Here is a 6,002-nt window from a genome sequence, read left to right on the forward strand (position 1 = left end):
GGGCTGGACACGGAGGGCTTAAAACCAAGCCCGAGAGACCAGTCTGATGCTCTGAGCTATGGCTTGATGTGTACATCTTCGGCTAGGCCGAGCTAGCCAGACCCATGTATATTTTGCCTAACCTTGCTGTAAATATTGTAAAGTTTTGTATATAAACTTCAGTTAATCTCTTTGTAACTCTCAAGTGTCGTTATCCATATTTCGTCGTCTCTGATCACCGACTTGGACGGGGCGCACCTGTGGTGCAATTTGCCACGTCTTCAAGTCACCGAAAAGAACCTAATTTCGAGAAGAACAAAGAAAATTCACTGGCGCAGTCGACGAGGACCCTGTGGGAGCACAGGGGAGAGACGACGACGTTCCTGCAACGCAGACGCAGGAGGGAAGCGGCATTCCAGGAGAGCAGAGAAGAGAAGCAGCAGCAAGGACAGCGGCAGCCAGGAGGCTACCGCTGAGGCGAGCAGCGGCGCGTCAAAAGGACCGGCTGCTGAAATCAAGATCCTGAGGTGAAGAGTGCAGCCGCGCGTCACAAGGACCGGCTGTAGGCACCAAGGGTTTGATCTGGAGCAAGCAGCGGCGCGTCAAAAGGACCGGCTGCTGAAACCAAGATCCCGAGGTGAAGCGTACAGCGGCGTGTCAAGAGGACCGGTTGCAGGCACCAAGGGCTTGATCTGGAGCAAGCAGCGGCGCGTCAAAAGGACCGGCTGCTGAAACAAAGATCCCGAAGGGGAGCTGCAGCGGCGCGTCATCAGGACCGGCTGCAGGCATCGCGATCCTGATCATCGGCTACGAGGAGGCTGGAGACAACGACAGTAGGAAGGACAAGGGAGAGGCGACGAAGGTCGGAAGCCAACTTCTGCTCCGACAAGCGAGTGAGTCCTCTTTGCCCTTCATTTTGGCGTAAGCATTACTGTCTGTGTAGGATTACGAGGGGTGCATGAACACCCGGTTCGCACATTTAAACCCGGACAGGCGAAAGGCGGGGAAAATGAGCGCTACAGATGAGACGGTGGTAACTGAGGACAGTTTATCCGTAACTGAGATTTCCGATAGCCAGACGGCTATGGAGGTGAAAAGGGAGGAACTGAGAGTTCGAGCTCTCGAACTTGAGCTTGAGCTAGCAAAATTTAAAGCAAGTAACGAAGGAAGCGCGGCGAAGAACGCCGCTGTTGTGGAGAGAAGCGACGCTCGCGCTGAGTTCGGTCGCTACTCAAAATGGCTATCCGGTGCGATCCCGAAGTTCCCGGCAGAGGCAGAAGTTCCGGTCTGGTTCGAGTCAGTCGAACATACGCTAGAGGCTTACGCGGTACCAAGGGACTTGTGGGGCCAAATTGTATTCCCGCTAGTTGCGGAAAAAGTTCAGTTCCTGTCAACGCGCTTGACACCGGCACAGCATCGCGAGTATGAGGTTCTGAAGAAAGTGGTTTTGGAAGAGCTTAAACTTTCTGCAGGAGAGTACCGCAGACGATTCATGGGGTCCCAAAAATTACCCAACGAAGGCTGGAAAGCGTTCGCAACCCGCCTGCAGAGTTATTTTAACTTCTATGCAGATGCAAGGGGAGCCAAAACGTTTGAGGAGCTGGCCGAATTGCTAGTGGCCGACCAGTTAAAAAACACACTGTCGGAAGACGCCCTTCGCTATGTAATCTTGCAAGAAGGTGAAAGGTGGAAGAAAGCACCAGAGCTTGCCACTTTGCTACAAAATTTTGAAGAGGCCCAAGGAAAGAATAGCGCGGTCAAAAAGCGTGAACCGGGAGGCGCGGGAGGCTTTGGCGGGCGAGAAGGAAGGCGAGACGCGGACCCCCCTAAGCGAGAGACAGGAACCGAGCAGCGGCCAGACGTAAAGCAGAGGTACAAAGGGTGCTTCTCGTGCGGCTCAATGGGGCATAGAAAGGCTGACTGCCCACACGGTGGGGGACCAGCTGTTCAGAAGGCTCCCCACACAAATGGGGAAAAACTCTCGGCACGCGTAGCGACGCAGGGCGGAGTTGTCGCAATGAGCGAATTGAAGCCGATTTCTATGGCATGCCAGAACCGACGGATTAACGCAATTCTCGACACTGGGACCGAAATCACAGTAGTGCGCGAGAGCATAGTACCGCCAGAGTTGGTTAAGCCATGTGGAGCTATCGAGTTGATATCGGCTTTCGGGGAGAAGGTGCAGGCCAAACTTGCTAGTGTTCCCTTCACGATAAACCGCGACTCGGGCATTTTCGCCGACATTAAAGAGGCAGTACCTGTGGTGTGCGCCCTGACAGACAAACTTAGGTCGGGGACAGATTGCTTACTCTCTGAGGAAGCTTGGGAGTCCCTTAGAGACGAAGATGATAAGCAAAGCTTTGTAGCAGCGAGTAAGGCAGAAGCCACAGACCAGATGAAAGTTGACCTGACAGAACTGGTGCCAGGCGCGCAGGGAAGAGCAGCCTATGGGGTCATTATCGCACAGGAAGTAAAGACGGTAACCAGTAAGGAAACAAAAGGCGGTGCTCGAGATATTGAAGACACGGCTCTTAGTACAGCCGGAGAGAGCAGCGCGTATGCAGTTTTCCAGAAAGAGCAAAAGAGTGACCCCACATTGATAGAAGCTTGGAACAACAGTCGGGAAGGGAGAGGAGGCATGGCAGAGATAGATGGCTTGCTCTATCATAAGGAAAAGTTGCTTGGAGAACAAGTAATGCAGCTGGTGCTCCCGAAATCCCGGCGTCCAGAAGTCCTAAAATTAGCTCATGAAGCTAGCCGGGGTGGACATCTAGGAATCCGAAAAACAAAAGCTTGGATTAAGTACCACTTTTATTGGCCGGGTACTGAAAAGGACGTGCGTGAGTACTGCAACAGCTGCCACGGATGCCAAACGAGGTCCGAGCGTCAGCAGAAAGAAAACTTTAAGGTTAAACCGGAGAAGTGCCAGGTAGCGAAAGGATTAATCCGTTGTTTGAACCAAGTGGTTGAGTCGGGAACCCATGCTGCCGTTCCCGACAAGTTTTCAGCTATTAAGAGACTGAAGGCGCCGAAAACGAAAAAGGAGCTTCGTAAAGTGCTCGGGTTCTGCGACTACGACAAGGGCTACGTGCCTAATTGTGCAGAGGTCGGAACGCCGTTGATGGAGCTGACGGGACAAAAATGCCGAACACCATATCATGGTCTGCGAGAGCCGAAAGCGCGTTCCAAAAACTCAAGACGGCGCTCTGCGAAGCCGTTACCCTTGGGATGCCAGAACCGTGCAGGCCATTTTGACTGTTCAGAGATGCCTCAGCGGTGGCAGCAGAAGCCTGTCTCGCTAAATGCGCGGAACATGGTTTGGAGCGACCGTTCGCTTTTGCGAGTCGTCGATTCACGGAGACCCAGAGGTGATGGTCAACTTTATATAGATAGAGGAATTCGCAGTGATTTGGTGGCTGGGAAAGTTCGACCTCTGGCTGTTCGGTGCCCAGATTACGGTGGTGTCTGATCATAACCCCCTCTCTTTTCTCATCCGGACCACCCCTCAAGGCGTAAAGTTGACATGCTGGGCACTTGCCCTGCAAAGATATAATGTGGTGGTGGAACACCGGAAGGGAAGCGCTCACGGCAACGCCGACGCACTGTCCAGGTTACCAAACGAAAACTGGGAGACAGACAGTGGTGATTGCGCCGGGATGCAGGGAAGGGAGGAAACGTCTGATGCTGACAAGGCTCAGTGAGGTGTGACGTGGGGGACACTGTGAAGCTGTGTGGAACACGTGACGGACGGGCTGCATGCCTTATGATGCCAGTGTTTGATGTCGACATGCAAGCAACCGAATTTTCCAGTGTTTCCCTTTATTGCATGCACTTGAGTTCTCTGTGCTGTTCGCGAGCAGTACGGGTACGTGCGTGAAAGTGTGAACTGAACGCCGCGCACGAACTTGGACTTCGAACAAGTATCATGCATTTGTGTGTGTGCATACTACATGTGTTTCTCACCCAGCAAGGTTTTGTTGGAGTGCATGTGTGAAGTTGTAACAGTGGTTACATTCTAGAGCTACGTTCACCACCCTCAGGGGAGTGTCGTGACGTACGCCGATACCTTTTGTTGGTTGTAATTTTAAAGGTGTCATTTGGGCCCCTTGTAAAATCTTGGGAGGGGCGTGTAAGGTATCGCTAGGCACCCCCGGATTAGCGGCTATGTACTCAGTACCTCGTGGTAGGTTTGCTTGTAGCATGAATTTGTGCTAGCTGCATGCAGACGAGTAGGCGCCGCGGATCACCGGATAAAGCAGGGAATGCCATTAGAGTGACGAGTGTCACCGGGCGGCTGACAGGCGATCGAGCCCCAAGAGGGGAAAGTTAAGCTGCTTTGTGCATACCTGCAGTATGCTTTTCATATGAGCAGACACGACACCGCCGTCGCGGTTGAAACGTCCGTTCATAGACACGCCGCGTCCAGACAGAAAGGTGACGTTCGGCGCCGGGGGAAGAGTGATGGGGAACGTTGAACAAAGGGGAAGACGTCCGCGGGAGGACCGGTTAACCGGGCGTCTTTTCGGCGCGCCGCCGCTAAGCCGGAGGTCACGAACTTTACAAGTTCTAGGAAGAGCGGGGGCGAGAGACGGCGGCGGTCCGCTAAAGACCCTGCTCATTTGCTTTGATGATCTTGACGCGAGAACGCGGCAAGGTGTGCAGTGGAATGTGGACAGCATGTGACATTTTGTGTTTCGTGTTTTTCTTTCTTTCGTTGTGGAGAAAGGGTTTCACTCACACTGCTGAAGTTGCACGTGGCCACGAACCAATCATGTTGAAGTTCGTGGCGATTGGACGCAACTGAAATGTGGGCTGGACACGGAGGGCTTAAAACCAAGCCCGAGAGACCAGTCTGATGCTCTGAGCTATGGCTTGATGTGTACATCTTCGGCTAGGCCGAGCTAGCCAGACCCATGTATATTTTGCCTAACCTTGCTGTAAATATTGTAAAGTTTTGTATATAAACTTCAGTTAATCTCTTTGTAACTCTCAAGTGTCGTTATCCATATTTCGTCGTCTCTGATCACCGACTTGGACGGGGCGCACCTGTGGTGCAATTTGCCACGTCTTCAAGTCACCGAAAAGAACCTAATTTCGAGAAGAACAAAGAAAATTCACTGTAAGGGATTCTTAACTTCATAATATCAGGTTTTTCTTGAAATCTCTTATTCAGGTGCAGAAAAAAAGAAAAGAGAGAACAGCGTTCTGCTACATGTTTTTATGAGCTAGAAAGTATTGAGATGGTTTCCGGCTCGACATTTTGGTGTCTAGACGGACGAATTGGTGTGGCGAACTGAACGTGTCTGTTTTGTGCTCCCTCCCGTCTGCTCGAGATGGACAAATCAATCGGATAAACATTTTTGTGGCCAGATGTCGGAATAATTTTTTCAGATATTTGTTTTTTGCTTTAAAAATCAATTTTAATGTACGTGATATGAAGCCAATTACATGCTAGCACTGAGGAATGCCGTATTAAGTCGATGTCTCAAACCTTCTATAAGCTCTGGGAAGCGCAGTTCTCTTCTGTTTTTAGTGTGCGATATTTGTTATTACTTTCGTCAACATGGTATTTATTTATATATATTTTCTTGTATGTCAATTAAGTTCGTACACTGCCGAAAAGAGAACAGGCTTCTTCCCTCACATTAGGCTCTTTTTCAGAGGCCCATAGCCCAACCCTCCTTTCCACTTACCCGCGCGGTCATTTAGTTTTTTTCTTTTTCTTTTGCAAGTATTGGAAAGCGCGATCTAGTCTCTGAAAGCGGAGCTGGCACACATACGCCATTGCCGTTTGGTGTGTATTGGTGACAGTTGGGCATTCACCGCATGAGCAAAACCAGATGCCTACAGACCATACATGACAAAATTACTTGTGAAAAGGAATTAAATTACATTACTAAAACTTTGCTGAAAATCTAAGAAAAGTAATTAAATTACATTACTCATTACTGCTCCTAAAAAGTAATGAAATTACATTACAATTACTTATACTGAGTAATTAAATTACTTTTAAATTACTTTCT

This window comes from Amblyomma maculatum, chromosome 6, assembly GCF_055883805.1.
Source record: "Amblyomma maculatum isolate TAMU_Amacu chromosome 6, ASM5588380v1, whole genome shotgun sequence".
Taxonomy (NCBI): domain Eukaryota; kingdom Metazoa; phylum Arthropoda; class Arachnida; order Ixodida; family Ixodidae; genus Amblyomma; species Amblyomma maculatum.